The sequence below is a fragment of the Salmo salar genome, chromosome 12 (assembly GCF_965601325.2).
Source record: "Salmo salar chromosome 12, fSalSal1, whole genome shotgun sequence".
Classification (NCBI taxonomy): Eukaryota; Metazoa; Chordata; class Actinopteri; order Salmoniformes; family Salmonidae; genus Salmo; species Salmo salar.
Window position 1 is genome coordinate 72,988,380 of NC_138302.1, and position 18,095 is coordinate 73,006,474.

An 18,095-nucleotide genomic window follows, 5' to 3' on the forward strand; every position below is an offset into this window, starting at 1 on the left:
GAGACAGAGAGACAGAGAAACAGAGAGACAGAGAGACAGAGAGACAGAGAGACAGAGAGACAGAGAGAGACAAAGAGACAGAGTGACAGAGAGACATAGAAACAGAGAAACAGAGAAACAGAGAGACGGAGAGACAGAGAAACAGAGAGACAGAGAGACAGAGACACAGAGAGACAGAGAGACAGAGAAATAGAGAGACTTAGAGACAGAGAGACAGAGACACAGAGAGACATTGAGACAGAGAAAAAGCGACACAGAGAGACAGAGAGACAGAGAAACAGAGAGACAGAGAGACAGAGAGACAGAGAGACAGAGAGACAGAGACACAGAGAAACAGAGAGACAGAGAGACAGAGAGACAGAGACACAGAGTGACAGTGAGGCAGAGAGACAGAGAGACAGAGTGACAGAGACACAGAGAGACAGAGAGACAGAGAGACAGACAGAGAGACAGAGAAACAGAGAAACAGAGAGACAGAGAGATAGAGAGACAGAAAGACAGAGAGACAGAGAGACAGAGAAACAGAGAGACAGAGAGAGACAAAGAGACAGAGTGACAGAGAGACAGAGAAACAGAGAGACAGAGAGATAGAGAGACAGAGAGACAGAGAGACAGAGAGACATAGACATAGAGAGACAGAGAGACAGAGAGAGACAGAGAGACAGAGAGAGACAGAGAGACAGAGAGAGACAAAGAGACAAAGTGACAGAGAGACAGAGAGACAGAGACACAGAGAGACAGACAGAGAGACAGAGAAACAGAGAAACAGAGAGACAGAGAGATAGAGAGACAGAGAGACAGAGAGACAGAGAGACATAGACATAGAGAGACAGAGAGACAGAGAGACAGAGAGACAGAGAGACAGAGAGAGACAGAGAGACAGAGAGAGACAGAGAGACAGAGAGACAGAGAGATAGAGAGACAGAGACACAGAGAGACAGAAAGACAGAGAGACAGAGAGACAGAGAGACAGAGAGACTGAGAGACTGAAAGACAGAGAGACACAGAGAGACAGAGAGACAGAGAGACAGAGAGACAGAGAAACAGAGACACAGAGACACAGAGAGACAGAGAGACAGAGAAACAGAGAGACAGAGAAACAGAGAGACAGAGAGACAGAGAGACAGAGAAACAGAGAGACAGAGAGAGACAAAGATACAGAGTGACAGAGAGACAGAGAGACAGAGACACAGAGAGACAGACAGAGAGACAGAGAGACAGAGAAACAGAGAGATATAGAGACAGAAAGACAGAGAGACAGAGAGACATAGACATAGAGAGACAGAGAGACAGTGAGACAGAGAGAGACAGAGAGACAGAGAGAGACAGAGAGACAGAGAGACAGAGAGATAGAGAGACAGAGAAACAGAGAGACAGAGAGAGACAAAGTGACAGAGAGACAGAGAGACAGAGACACAGAGAGACAGACAGAGAGACAGAGAGACAGAGAAACAGAGAGACAGAGAGATAGAGAGACAGAGAGACAGAGAGTCATAGACATAGAGAGACAGAGACACAGAGAGACAGAGACACTGAGAGACAGAGAGACAGAGAGACCGAGAGACTGAGAGACAGAGAGACAGAGACACAGAGAGACAGAGAGACAGAGAAACAGAGACACAGAGAGACAGACAGAGAGACAGAGAGACAGAGAAACTTAGAGATATAGAGACAGAGAGACAGAGAGACAGAGAGACATAGACATAGAGAGACAGAGAGACAGTGAGACAGAGAGAGACAGAGAGACAGAGAGAGACAGAGAGACAGAGAGACAGAGAGATAGAGAGACAGAGAAACAGAGAGACAGAGAGAGACAAAGAGACAAAGTGACAGAGAGACAGAGACACAGAGAGACAGACAGAGAGACAGAGAGACAGAGAAACAGAGAGACAGAGAGATAGAGAGACAGAGAGACAGAGAGACATAGACATACAGAGACAGAGAGACAGAGAGACAGAGAGACAGAGAGACAGAGAGAGACAGAGAGACAGAGACAGAGAGACAGAGAGACAGAGAGATAGAGAGACAGAGAGACAGAGAGACAGAGAAACAGAGACACAGAGAGACAGACAGAGAGACAGAGAGACAGAGAAACAGAGAGATATAGAGACAGAGAGACAGAGAGACAGAGAGACATAGACATAGAGAGACAGAGAGACAGTGAGACAGAGAGAGACAGAGAGACAGAGAGAGACAGAGAGACAGAGAGACAGAGAGATAGAGAGACAGAGAAACAGAGAGACAGAGAGAGACAAAGAGACAAAGTGACAGAGAGACAGAGAGACAGAGACACAGAGAGACAGACAGAGAGACAGAGAGACAGAGAAACAGAGAGACAGAGAGATAGAGAGACAGAGAGACAGAGAGACATAGACATAGAGAGACAGAGAGACAGAGAGACAGAGAGAAAGAGAGAGACAGAGAGACAGAGAGAGACAGAGAGACAGAGAGACAGAGAGATAGAGAGACAGAGACACTGAGAGACAGAGAGACCGAGAGACCGAGAGACAGAGAGACAGAGACACAGAGAGACAGAGAGACAGAGAGACAGAGAGACAGAGAAACAGAGACACAGAGACACAGAGAGACAGAGAGACAGAGAAACAGAGAGACAGAGAGACAGAGAGACAGAGAGACAGAGAGAGACAAAGAGACAGAGTGACAGAGAGACATAGAAACAGAGAAACAGAGAAACAGAGAGACGGAGAGACAGAGAAACAGAGAGACAGAGAGACAGAGACACAGAGAGACAGAGAGACAGAGAAATAGAGAGACTTAGAGACAGAGAGACAGAGACACAGAGAGACAGAGAGACAGAGAAAAAGCGACACAGAGAGACAGAGAGACAGAGAAACAGAGAGACAGAGAGACAGAGAGACAGAGAGACAGAGAGACAGAGACACAGAGAAACAGAGAGACAGAGAGACAGAGAGACAGAGACACAGAGTGACAGTGAGGCAGAGACACAGAGAGACAGAGAGACAGAGAGACAGAGACACAGAGAGACAGAGAGACAGAGACACAGAGAGACAGAGAGACAGAGAAACAGAGAGACAGAGAGACAGAGAGACAGAGAGACAGAGAGACAGAGACACAGAGAAACAGAGAGACAGAGAGACAGAGAGACAGAGACACAGAGTGACAGTGAGGCAGAGAGACAGAGAGACAGAGTGACAGAGACACAGAGAGACAGAGAGACAGAGACAAAGAGAGACAGAGAGACAGAGAGACAGAGAGACAGAGAAATAGAGAGACAGAGAGACAGAGAAACAGAGAGACAGAGAGACAGAGACACAGAGAGACAGAGAGAGACAGAGAAACAGAGAGACAGAGAGACAGAGAGACAGAGAGACAGAGAAACAGAGAGACAGAGAGACAGAGAGACAGAGAGACAGAAAAATAGAGAGACAGAGAGACAGAGAAACAGAGACAGAGAGACAGAGACACAGAGAGACAGAGAGAGACAGAGAAACAGAGAGACAGAGAGACAGAGAGACAGAGAGACAGAAAGACAGAGAGACATAGAGACAGAGAGACAGAGAGACATAGACATAGAGAGACAGAGAGACAGAGAGAGACAGAGAGACAGAGAGAGACAGAGAGACAGAGACACAGAGAGACAGACAGAGAGACAGAGAAACAGAAACAGAGAGACAGAGAGATAGAGAGACAGAAAGACAGAGAGACAGAGAGACAGAGAAACAGAGAGACAGAGAGAGACAAAGAGACAGAGTGACAGAGAGACAGAGAAACAGAGAGACAGAGAGATAGAGAGACAGAGAGACAGAGAGACAGAGAGACATAGACATAGAGAGACAGAGAGACAGAGAGAGACAGAGAGACAGATAGAGACAGAGAGACAGAGAGAGACAGAGAGACAGAGAGAGACAGAGAGACAGAGAGACAGAGAGATAGAGAGACAGAGACACAGAGAGACAGAAAGACAGAGAGACAGAGAGACAGAGAGACAGAGAGACTGAGAGACTGAGAGACAGAGAGACAGAGAGACAGAGAGATAGAGAGACAGAGACACAGAGAGACAGAAAGACAGAGAGACAGAGAGACAGAGAGACAGAGAGACTGAGAGACTGAGAGACAGAGAGACACAGAGAGACAGAGAGACAGAGAGACAGAGAGACAGAGAAACAGAGACACAGAGACACAGAGAGACAGAGAGACAGAGAAACAGAGAGACAGAGAAACAGAGAGACAGAGAGACAGAGAGACAGAGAAACAGAGAGACAGAGAGAGACAAAGATACAGAGTGACAGAGAGACAGAGAGACAGAGACACAGAGAGACAGACAGAGAGACAGAGAGACAGAGAAACAGAGAGATATAGAGACAGAGAGACAGAGAGACAGAGAGACATAGACATAGAGAGACAGAGAGACAGTGAGACAGAGAGAGACAGAGAGACAGAGAGAGACAGAAAGACAGAGAGACAGAGAGATAGAGAGACAGAGAAACAGAGAGACAGAGAGAGACAAAGTGACAAAGAGACAGAGAGACAGAGACACAGAGAGACAGACAGAGAGACAGAGAGACAGAGAAACAGAGAGACAGAGAGATAGAGAGACAGAGAGACAGAGAGTCATAGACATAGAGAGACAGAGACACAGAGAGACAGAGACACTGAGAGACAGAGAGACAGAGAGACCGAGAGACTGAGAGACAGAGAGACAGAGACACAGAGAGACAGAGAGACAGAGAGACAGAGAAACAGAGACACAAAGAGACAGACAGAGAGACAGAGAGACAGAGAAACTTAGAGATATAGAGACAGAGAGACAGAGAGACAGAGAGACATAGACATAGAGAGACAGAGAGACAGTGAGACAGAGAGAGACAGAGAGACAGAGAGAGACAGAGAGACAGAGAGACAGAGAGATAGAGAGACAGAGAAACAGAGAGACAGAGAGAGACAAAGAGACAAAGTGACAGAGAGACAGAGACACAGAGACACAGAGAGACAGACAGAGAGACAGAGAGACAGAGAAACAGAGAGACAGAGAGATAGAGAGACAGAGAGACAGAGAGACATAGACATACAGAGACAGAGAGACAGAGAGACAGAGAGACAGAGAGACAGAGAGAGACAGAGAGACAGAGACAGAGAGACAGAGAGACAGAGAGATAGAGAGACAGAGAGACAGAGACAGAGAAACAGAGACACAGAGAGACAGACAGAGAGACAGAGAGACAGAGAAACAGAGAGATATAGAGACAGAGAGACAGAGAGACAGAGAGACATAGACAGAGAGAGACAGAGAGACAGTGAGACAGAGAGAGACAGAGTGACAGAGAGAGACAGAGAGACAGAGAGACAGAGAGATAGAGAGACAGAGAAACAGAGAGACAGAGAAACAGAGAGACAGAGAGAGACAAAGAGACAGAGTGACAGAGAGACAGAGAAACAGAGAGACAGAGAGATAGAGAGACAGAGAGACAGAGAGACAGAGAGACATAGACATAGAGAGACAGAGAGACAGAGAGAGACAGAGAGACAGATAGAGACAGAGAGACAGAGAGAGACAAAGAGACAAAGTGACAGAGAGACAGAGAGACAGAGACACAGAGAGACAGATAGAGAGACAGAGAAACAGAGAAACAGAGAGACAGAGAGATAGAGAGACAGAGAGACAGAGAGACAGAGAGACATAGACATAGAGAGACAGAGAGACAGAGAGACAGAGAGACAGAGAGAGACAGAGAGACAGAGAGAGACAGAGAGACAGAGAGACAGAGAGATAGAGAGACAGAGACACAGAGAGACAGAAAGACAGAGAGACAGAGAGACAGAGAGACAGAGAGACTGAGAGACTGAGAGACAGAGAGACACAGAGAGACAGAGAGACAGAGAGACAGAGAGACAGAGAAACAGAGACACAGAGACACAGAGAGACAGAGAGACAGAGAAACAGAGAGACAGAGAAACAGAGAGACAGAGAGACAGAGAGACAGAGAAACAGAGAGACAGAGAGAGACAAAGATACAGAGTGACAGAGAGACAGAGAGACAGAGACACAGAGAGACAGACAGAGAGACAGAGAGACAGAGAAACAGAGAGATATAGAGACAGAGAGACAGAGAGACATAGACATAGAGAGACAGAGAGACAGTGAGACAGAGAGAGACAGAGAGACAGAGAGAGACAGAGAGACAGAGAGACAGAGAGACAGAGAGATAGAGAGACAGAGAAACAGAGAGACAGAGAGAGACAAAGTGACAGAGAGACAGAGAGACAGAGACACAGAGAGACAGACAGAGAGACAGAGAGACAGAGAAACAGAGAGACAGAGAGATAGAGAGACAGAGAGACAGAGAGTCATAGACATAGAGAGACAGAGACACAGAGAGACAGAGACACTGAGAGACAGAGAGACAGAGAGACCGAGAGACTGAGAGACAGAGAGACAGAGACACAGAGAGACAGAGAGACAGAGAGACAGAGAAACAGAGACACAGAGAGACAGACAGAGAGACAGAGAGACAGAGAAACTTAGAGATATAGAGACAGAGAGACAGAGAGACAGAGAGACATAGACATAGAGAGACAGAGAGACAGTGAGACAGAGAGAGACAGAGAGACAGAGAGAGACAGAGAGACAGAGAGACAGAGAGATAGAGAGACAGAGAAACAGAGAGACAGAGAGAGACAAAGAGACAAAGTGACAGAGAGACAGAGACACAGAGACACAGAGAGACAGACAGAGAGACAGAGAGACAGAGAAACAGAGAGACAGAGAGATAGAGAGACAGAGAGACAGAGAGACATAGACATACAGAGACAGAGAGACAGAGAGACAGAGAGACAGAGAGACAGAGAGAGACAGAGAGACAGAGACAGAGAGACAGAGAGACAGAGAGATAGAGAGACAGAGAGACAGAGAGACAGAGAAACAGAGACACAGAGAGACAGACAGAGAGACAGAGAGACAGAGAAACAGAGAGATATAGAGACAGAGAGACAGAGAGACAGAGAGACATAGACAGAGAGAGACAGAGAGACAGTGAGACAGAGAGAGACAGAGTGACAGAGAGAGACAGAGAGACAGAGAGACAGAGAGATAGAGAGACAGAGAAACAGAGAGACAGAGAAACAGAGAGACAGAGAGAGACAAAGAGACAGAGTGACAGAGAGACAGAGAAACAGAGAGACAGAGAGATAGAGAGACAGAGAGACAGAGAGACAGAGAGACATAGACATAGAGAGACAGAGAGACAGAGAGAGACAGAGAGACAGATAGAGACAGAGAGACAGAGAGAGACAAAGAGACAAAGTGACAGAGAGACAGAGAGACAGAGACACAGAGAGACAGATAGAGAGACAGAGAAACAGAGAAACAGAGAGACAGAGAGATAGAGAGACATAGACATAGAGAGACAGAGAGACAGAGAGACAGAGAGAGACAGAGAGACAGAGAGAGACAGAGAGACAGAGAGACAGAGAGATAGAGAGACAGAGACACAGAGAGACAGAAAGACAGAGAGACAGAGAGACAGAGAGACAGAGAGACTGAGAGACTGAGAGACAGAGAGACACAGAGAGACAGAGAGACAGAGAGACAGAGAGACAGAGAAACAGAGACACAGAGACACAGAGAGACAGAGAGACAGAGAAACAGAGAGACAGAGAAACAGAGAGACAGAGAGACAGAGAGACAGAGAAACAGAGAGACAGAGAGAGACAAAGATACAGAGTGACAGAGAGACAGAGAGACAGAGACACAGAGAGACAGACAGAGAGACAGAGAGACAGAGAAACAGAGAGATATAGAGACAGAGAGACAGAGAGACATAGACATAGAGAGACAGAGAGACAGTGAGACAGAGAGAGACAGAGAGACAGAGAGAGACAGAGAGACAGAGAGACAGAGAGATAGAGAGACAGAGAAACAGAGAGACAGAGAGAGACAAAGTGACAGAGAGACAGAGAGACAGAGACACAGAGAGACAGACAGAGAGACAGAGAGACAGAGAAACAGAGAGACAGAGAGATAGAGAGACAGAGAGACAGAGAGTCATAGACATAGAGAGACAGAGACACAGAGAGACAGAGACACTGAGAGACAGAGAGACAGAGAGACCGAGAGACTGAGAGACAGAGAGACAGAGACACAGAGAGACAGAGAGACAGAGAGACAGAGAAACAGAGACACAGAGAGACAGACAGAGAGACAGAGAGACAGAGAAACTTAGAGATATAGAGACAGAGAGACAGAGAGACAGAGAGACATAGACATAGAGAGACAGAGAGACAGTGAGACAGAGAGAGACAGAGAGACAGAGAGAGACAGAGAGACAGAGAGACAGAGAGATAGAGAGACAGAGAAACAGAGAGACAGAGAGAGACAAAGAGACAAAGTGACAGAGAGACAGAGAGACAGAGACACAGAGAGACAGACAGAGAGACAGAGAGACAGAGAAACAGAGAGACAGAGAGATAGAGAGACAGAGAGACAGAGAGACATAGACATAGAGAGACAGAGAGACAGAGAGACAGAGAGAAAGAGAGAGACAGAGAGACAGAGAGAGACAGAGAGACAGAGAGACAGAGAGATAGAGAGACAGAGACACTGAGAGACAGAGAGACCGAGAGACCGAGAGACAGAGAGACAGAGACACAGAGAGACAGAGAGACAGAGAGACAGAGAAACAGAGACACAGAGACACAGAGAGACAGAGAGACAGAGAAACAGAGAGACAGAGAGACAGAGAGACTGAGAGACAGAGAGACAGAGAGAGACAAAGAGACAGAGTGACAGAGAGACATAGAAACAGAGAAACAGAGAAACAGAGAGACGGAGAGACAGAGAAACAGAGAGACAGAGAGACAGAGACACAGAGAGACAGAGAGACAGAGAAATAGAGAGACTTAGAGACAGAGAGACAGAGACACAGAGAGACAGAGAGACAGAGAAAAAGCGACACAGAGAGACAGAGAGACAGAGAAACAGAGAGACAGAGAGACAGAGAGACAGAGAGACAGAGAGACAGAGACACAGAGAAACAGAGAGACAGAGAGACAGAGAGACAGAGACACAGAGTGACAGTGAGGCAGAGAGACAGAGAGACAGAGTGACAGAGACACAGAGAGACAGAGAGACAGAGACACAGAGAGACAGAGAGACAGAGAGACAGAGAGACAGAGAAATAGAGAGACAGAGAGACAGAGAAACAGAGAGACAGAGAGACAGAGACACAGAGAGACAGAGAGAGACAGAGAAACAGAGAGACAGAGAGACAGAGAGACAGAGAGACAGAGAAACAGAGAGACAGAGAGACAGAGAGACAGAGAGACAGAAAAATAGAGAGACAGAGAGACAGAGAAACAGAGACAGAGAGACAGAGACACAGAGAGACAGAGAGAGACAGAGAGACAGAGAGACAGAGAGACAGAGAGACAGAGAGACAGAAAGACAGAGAGACATAGACAAAGAGACAGCGAGAGACAAAGATACAGAGAGACAGAGACAGACAGAGAGACAGAGAGAGACAGAGAGACAGAGTCACAGAGAAACAGAGAGACAGAGAGACAGAGACACAGAGAGACAGAGAGACAGAGAGACAGAGAGACAGAGAGACAGAGAAACAGAGAGACAGAGAGACAGAGAGACAGAGAAATAGAGAGACAGATAGACAGAGAGACAGAGAGACATAGACAAAGAGAGACAGAGAGACAGAGAGAGACAGAGAGACAGAGAGACAGAGAGACAGAGAAATAGAGAGACAGAGAGACAGAGAGACAGAGACACAGAGAGACAGAGAGACAGAGAGACAGAGAAACAGAGACACAGAGACACAGAGAGACAGAGAGACAGAGAAACAGAGAGACAGAGAGACAGAGAGACAGAGAGACAGAGAGACAGAGAGAGACAAAGAGACAGAGTGACAGAGAGACATAGAAACAGAGAAACAGAGAAACAGAGAGACGGAGAGACAGAGAAACAGAGAGACAGAGAGACAGAGACACAGAGAGACAGAGAGACAGAGAGACAGAGAGAGACAAAGAGACAAAGTGACAGAGAGACAGAGAGACAGAGACACAGAGAGACAGACAGAGAGACAGAGAGACAGAGAAACAGAGAGACAGAGAGATAGAGAGACAGAGAGACAGAGAGACATAGACATAGAGAGACAGAGAGACAGAGAGACAGAGAGAAAGAGAGAGACAGAGAGACAGAGAGAGACAGAGAGACAGAAAGACAGAGAGATAGAGAGACAGAGACACTGAGAGACAGAGAGACCGAGAGACCGAGAGACAGAGAGACAGAGACACAGAGAGACAGAGAGACAGAGAGACAGAGAAACAGAGACACAGAGACACAGAGAGACAGAGAGACAGAGAAACAGAGAGACAGAGAGACAGAGAGACTGAGAGACAGAGAGACAGAGAGAGACAAAGAGACAGAGTGACAGAGAGACATAGAAACAGAGAAACAGAGAAACAGAGAGACGGAGAGACAGAGAAACAGAGAGACAGAGAGACAGAGACACAGAGAGACAGAGAGACAGAGAAATAGAGAGACTTAGAGACAGAGAGACAGAGACACAGAGAGACAGAGAGACAGAGAAAAAGCGACACAGAGAGACAGAGAGACAGAGAAACAGAGAGACAGAGAGACAGAGAGACAGAGAGACAGAGAGACAGAGACACAGAGAAACAGAGAGACAGAGAGACAGCGAGACAGAGACACAGAGTGACAGTGAGGCAGAGAGACAGAGAGACAGAGTGACAGAGACACAGAGAGACAGAGAGACAGAGACACAGAGAGACAGAGAGACAGAGAGACAGAGAGACAGAGAAATAGAGAGACAGAGAGACAGAGAAACAGAGAGACAGTGAGACAGAGACACAGAGAGACAGAGAGAGACAGAGAAACAGAGAGACAGAGAGACAGAGAGACAGAGAGACAGAGAAACAGAGAGACAGAGAGACAGAGAGACAGAGAGACAGAAAAATAGAGAGACAGAGAGACAGAGAAACAGAGACAGAGAGACAGAGACACAGAGAGACAGAGAGAGACAGAGAGACAGAGAGACAGAGAGACAGAGAGACAGAGAGACAGAAAGACAGAGAGACATAGACAAAGAGACAGCGAGAGACAAAGATACAGAGAGACAGAGACAGACAGAGAGACAGAGAGAGACAGAGAGACAGAGTCACAGAGAAACAGAGAGACAGAGAGACAGAGACACAGAGAGACAGAGAGACAGAGAGACAGAGAGACAGAGAGACAGAGAAACAGAGAGACAGAGAGACAGAGAGACAGAGAAATAGAGAGACAGATAGACAGAGAGACAGAGAGACATAGACAAAGAGAGACAGAGAGACAGAGAGAGACAGAGAGACAGAGAGACAGAGAGACAGAGAAATAGAGAGACAGAGAGACAGAGAGACAGAGACACAGAGAGACAGAGAGACAGAGAGACAGAGAAACAGAGACACAGAGACACAGAGAGACAGAGAGACAGAGAAACAGAGAGACAGAGAGACAGAGAGACAGAGAGACAGAGAGACAGAGAGAGACAAAGAGACAGAGTGACAGAGAGACATAGAAACAGAGAAACAGAGAAACAGAGAGACGGAGAGACAGAGAAACAGAGAGACAGAGAGACAGAGACACAGAGAGACAGAGAGACAGAGAAATAGAGAGACTTAGAGACAGAGAGACAGAGACACAGAGAGACAGAGAGACAGAGAAAAAGAGACACAGAGAGACAGAGAGACAGAGAAACAGAGAGACAGAGAGACAGAGAGACAGAGAGACAGAGAGACAGAGACACAGAGAAACAGAGAGACAGAGAGACAGAGAGACAGAGACACAGAGTGACAGTGAGGCAGAGAGACAGAGAGACAGAGTGACAGAGACACAGAGAGACAGAGAGACAGAGACACAGAGAGACAGAGAGACAGAGAGACAGAGAGACAGAGAAATAGAGAGACAGAGAGACAGAGAAACAGAGAGACAGAGAGACAGAGACACAGAGAGACAGAGAGAGACAGAGAAACAGAGAGACAGAGACACAGAGAGACAGAGAGACAGAGAAACAGAGAGACAGAGAGACAGAGAGACAGAGAGACAGAAAAATAGAGAGACAGAGAGACAGAGAAACAGAGACAGAGAGACAGAGACACAGAGAGACAGAGAGAGACAGAGAGACAGAGAGACAGAGAGACAGAGAGACAGAGAGACAGAAAGACAGAGAGACATAGACAAAGAGACAGCGAGAGACAAAGATACAGAGAGACAGAGACAGACAGAGAGACAGAGAGAGACAGAGAGACAGAGTCACAGAGAAACAGAGAGACAGAGAGACAGAGACACAGAGAGACAGAGAGACAGAGAGACAGAGAGACAGAGAGACAGAGAAACAGAGAGACAGAGAGACAGAGAGACAGAGAAATAGAGAGACAGATAGACAGAGAGACAGAGAGACATAGACAAAGAGAGACAGAGAGACAGAGAGAGACAGAGAGACAGAGAGACAGAGAGACAGAGAAATAGAGAGACAGAGAGACAGAGAGACAGAGAGACAGAGACAAAGAGAGACAGAGAGACACAGAGAGACAGAGAAACATAGAGACAGAGAGACAGAGACACAGAGAGACAGAGAGACAGAAAGACAGAGAAACAGAGAGACAGAGAGACAGAGACACAGAGAGACACAGAGACACAGAGACAGAGAAACAGAGAGACAGAGACACAGAGAGACAGAGAGACAGAGAGACAGAGAGACAGAGACACAAAGAGACAGAGAGACAGAGAAACAGAGAGACTGAGAGACAGAGAGAGACAAAGAGACAGAGAGACAGAGACAGAGAGACAGAGAGACAGAGAGACAGAGAAACAGAGAGACAGAGAGACAGAGAGACAGAGAAACAGAGAGACAGAGAGACAGAGAGACAGAGAGACAGAGACACAAAGAGACAGACAGAGAAACAGAGAGACAGAGAGACAGAGAGACAGAGAAACAGAGAGACAGGGAGACACAGAGAGACAAAGAGACAGAGTGACAGAGAGACAGAGACACAGAGAGAAAGAGAGGCATAGACAAAGAGAGACAGAGAGACAGAGAGAGACAGAGAGACAGAGAGACAGAGAGATAGAAAGACAGAGAAACAGAGAGACAGAGAGACAGAGAGAGACAAAGGGACAGAGTGACAGAGAGACAGAGAAACAGAGAGACAGAGAGACAGAGGAATACAAAGACACAGAGTGACAGAGAGACAGAGAGACAGAGACACAGAGAGACAGAGAGACAGAGAAAAAGCGACACAGAGAGACAGAGAGACAGAGAAACAGAGAGACAGAGAGACAGAGAGACAGAGAGACAGAGAGACAGAGAAACAGAGAGACAGAGAGACAGAGAGACAGAGACACAGAGAAACAGAGAGACAGAGAGACAGAGAGACAGAGACACAGAGTGACAGTGAGGCAGAGAGACAGAGAGACAGAGTGACAGAGACACAGAGAGACAGAGAGACAGAGACACAGAGAGACAGAGAGACAGAGAGACAGAAAAATAGAGAGACAGAGAGACAGAGAAACAGAGAGACAGAGAGACAGAGACACAGAGAGACAGAGAGACAGAGAGATACAAAGAGACAGAGTGACAGAGAGACAGAGAGACAGAGAGACAGAGAGACAGAGAGAGACAGAGGGACTGAGAGAGACAGAGAGATAGAGAGACAGAGAGACAGAGAGAGACAAAAAGACAGAGTGACAGAGAGACAGAGACACAGAGAGACAGAGAGACAGAGAGACAGAGAGACAGAGAAACAGAGACACAGAGACACAGAGAGATAGAGAGACAGAGAGACAGAGAGACAGAGACACAGAGAGACAGAGAGACAGAGATACAGAGACAGAGAGACAGAGAGACAGAGCGACAGAGAGACAGATGATTTCTCTGCAGCAGATCATTGGTTCTACATGTTTTAACATTTTAAACATCACTTTATTTGCAGGTTCATGAAGTAAATCAGTTTATTAACCTTTAGGAAACAGAAAGTGGCCCCAACTTAACCCCAGATTTCAACCCTGTAGTGAAAACCTGTGTATTTAATATGCAGGAAATGGACCAACATGTAATGAACCCTTGTGTCCATCAGAGGGAGACTGTGGTCCTCCTTCCTCAGCTTCCTCTATAGTCTGATGAGTTTCAGCATCTCACCCTTTCTGTGAAATGGCATATATTACAATACTTGAAAATACAGAGGGTTTCACGTTGTGTTGGATTTGACCAAAACCTGTAGTTTTAAAGGTTAAAGGGATATTTTGGTATTTCGGCACTGAGGCCCTTTATTTACTCCCCAGAGTCAGATGAACTCCTGGATACCAGTTTTATGTCTCTGTGTCCAGTGTGAAGAAAGTTAGAGGTAGTTTTGAGACCCAATGCTAATTAGTGTTAGCGCAATGACGGGAAGTCTATGGGTATCTGCTAGCATGCTAGCAGGTAGCCATAGTCTCAGTCCTAACTTAAATCTGATTGAAAATCAGAGACTCGGTTTGAATATTGCTGTCCATCAACGATACCCAAACCAAATTTACTGAGGTAAGTTTACTGATTTACTTGAGGAAATCTGACAAAACAATGGATGTATGTTGCCCTCATTTTTTAAATGAATTGATTTGACTTATATCTATTCTCTAGACACCCAAAGCATGTTACGTAGTAGGGGAGACGCTCCCCTCATCCACCACCTGGCAACCAATTTGTGCCAGAACCCTCATCACATATCAGCTATCAGGTGGGTCCTGAGAGCTCCTGGTGGAGTGCTGCAGAGATGGTTGTCCTTCTGGAAGGTTCTCCCATCTCCACAGAGGAGCTCTATCAGAGTGACCATCGGGTTCTTAGTCACCTCCCTGACCAAGGCCCTTCTCCCCGATTGCTCAGTTAGGCCAGGCGTCCAGCTCTAGCAAGAGTCTTGGAGGTTCCAAACTTCTTCCATTTTAAAATGATGAAGGCCACTGTGTTCTTGGGGACCTTCAATGCTGCAGAATTGTTTTGGTACCTTCCCCAGATCTGTGCCTCGACACAATCCTGTCTCGGAGCTCTACGGACAATTCCTTTAACCTCATGTCATGGTTTTTGCTCTGACGTGTACAGGGACCTTAGGTAGTATTCAGGCAAGTAATCATAGCAACAGTACAGGAAGCACCTTCTCCAAACTGCCAGGCTGCCCAGGAAACACACACGGTCTCATCGTTTAGATATTTATTCAATATCATGTGAAATTTGAGGTGAAATTGTACTTAAAATGTATGTTGTTATGAATGTTAGAAAGGAACAAAAGGTCAGTGTTCTCATTCTCTGATGTGACAGTTCAGCTGGGACACCACACATCTCTCCCTAGCAACTGATGAGAACGCTACCTTCCATTTTTCTATTGGTTCAGATTTATAAAATGGAACTTCAGATGGTTCAGGCCTTTTCCAGACTGGTTAGTCTGGACGAGCTGGCTTTATCTCTGTGGTTGAACGGTTAACACTTATACTTGACCCCTGCTGATATCAACTTGAAGGAAAAATGTACTTACTATGCCTGATACGTGGTTGTCCCACCTAGCTGCTGTAAGTCGTTCTGATAGGAGCGTCTGCTACATGACTCCAATGTAAATGTTGATGCCTCATTATCCACTCAGTAGTTCATGATGTCCTTTATCACCATGTCCTATATCACCATGTCCTATATCACCATGTCCTTTATCACCATGTCCTATATCACCATGTCCTTTATCACCATGTCCTTTATCACCATGTCCTATATCACCATGTCCTATATCACCATGTCCTTTATCACCATGTCCTATATCACCATGTCCTATATCACCATGTCCTTTATCACCATGTCCTATATCACCATGTCCTATATCACCATGTCCTTTATCACCATGTCCTATATCACCATGTCCTATATCACCATGTCCTTTATCACCATGTCCTATATCACCATGTCCTATATCACCATGTCCTATATCACCATGTCCTTTATCACCATGTCCTATATCACCATGTCCTATATCACCATGTCCTATATCACCATGTCCTTTATCACCATGTCCTATATCACCATGTCCTATATCACCATGTCCTTTATCATGGTGTCCTTGTGTAAAGATCTTTATGCAGCTACAGATAACTGACTAAATAATAGAGACGCTGGAGTAAATGAGGGATACAAAGTATATTGAAAACAGGAGTAATTAACATCATCATGCTTTGGGTCATGTATAAATGCTGGGCAGGCCATTATTTGGCCAATTCTGGGACCAAAAGTCTACTGAACAGCTGAAGAATCCTGAACGTTCTGAAGTTCCATTTTCTGAATCAGAACCAATCGAAAAATGGAAGGTAGCGTTCTCACCAGTTACTAGGGAGAGATGTATATATATGATATATATGTATATATAGAGATTCCATGCTCTACCAACTGAGCTACTGAGCCACATCGTGTTATGGGTATGCTTGTCACAGGCAAGAGGAGTTTGTCAGGATCAAAATAAATATGAAAGGAGCAAAGCCCAGGTAAACAGTTAGAGGAAAACCTGCCTGTCGTCTGAAAACCCTGGGATACAGTTTCATCTGGTTTCTCTGCTCATCAGTCACTTCTTCCTCATTCCAACCCTCATCCTGGGTTCAGACCAGAGACCTGGCTGTTTATACTTCCTCTATTTAAAGGCCGTGGTTTGGAAAGTCCCATCACTCTCTGTTTCAGTTCAGTTGTTACATATTAGCCAATAGGAAAACAACATTTATTGTTTTTCTCACTGTATCAGCTGTTGCCAGGGAGAGGTGTAATCCCACTGTGAGTGGCCGAGGACCAGTCTCTCCACGATGGAAACAAGGGTCCATTTCCTTCATATTAAATCCACAGGTTTTCACCATATTAAACTTGGGTAAAAATTCTGGGGTTATATTGGGAATCTATAAGGGGATATTTTCAAATCCTACTACATCCTGTACTCATCCCAGATTCAGTACTGTTTACTGTTTACTAAAGATTAATACAGTGATTTACTGAATGAACCTTGACCTCCTCATCTCCCATAACAACCGCTGCAGCTGTTCATCAACCAGGTCAAAGCATCAATGTGACCTGGTATCAACCCCTGGTTGGGACCAATGACTGGTGTTAAATTCCAGAGGTAATACACAGGCTTTAGCTCAGTGGGTTAACATGGTATTAAGGTGAGCAGATAACATGACAGGTACTGACACACTAAGTTGTAAATACATGTAGTGAATGTTCATCAATCAGATTTAACAGGTGCAGGCTGGGTATATGACAGTATGATACAGAAAATAAAACACTCCCAAACTGTTAAAGGCCCCAAACAGCAGACTTTAGGACCATCTTTACAGGGACTTCCTGTGACTGCTGAACGGCTCAGACCACAGAGAGGGAAACAAGCTGCTGAGACAGACCAGTCTGGGAAGTCCCCACTGCTCTGACAACTCTCGCAGTTTAACCAATAGGCTTGCTGTTAGTGTTTTATCACTAGTTACTAGGGAAAGCTTTGATTTGAATGATTTGTGGCACAAGTGAAGGATAGAAAGAACTTCTGGTCCTGGTAGACAGACTACTGCAGGTTTCTCTGATTACTGGTAGTAGCAGTACAGATTACTACCATGTAAAGGAAACAGCAGTACAGGATACTACCATGTAAAGGAAACAGCAGTACAGGATACTACCACATAAAGGAAACAGCAGTACAGATTACTACCATGTAAAGGAAACAGCAGTACAGGATACTACCACGTAAAGGAAACAGCAGTACAGATTACTACCATGTAAAGGAAACAGCAGTACAGGATACTACCACGTAAAGGAAACAGCAGTACAGATTACTACCATGTAAAGGAAACAGCAGTACAGGATACTACCACGTAAAGGAAACAGCAGTACAGATTACTACCACATAAAGGAAACAGCAGTACAGATTACTACCACGTAAAGGAAACAGCAGTACAGATTACTACCATGTAAAGGAAACAGCAGTACAGATTACTACCATGTAAAGGAAACAGCAGTACAGGATACTACCCCTCGTGTCCTGTTCAGTGACCCCTCGTGTCCTGTTCAGTG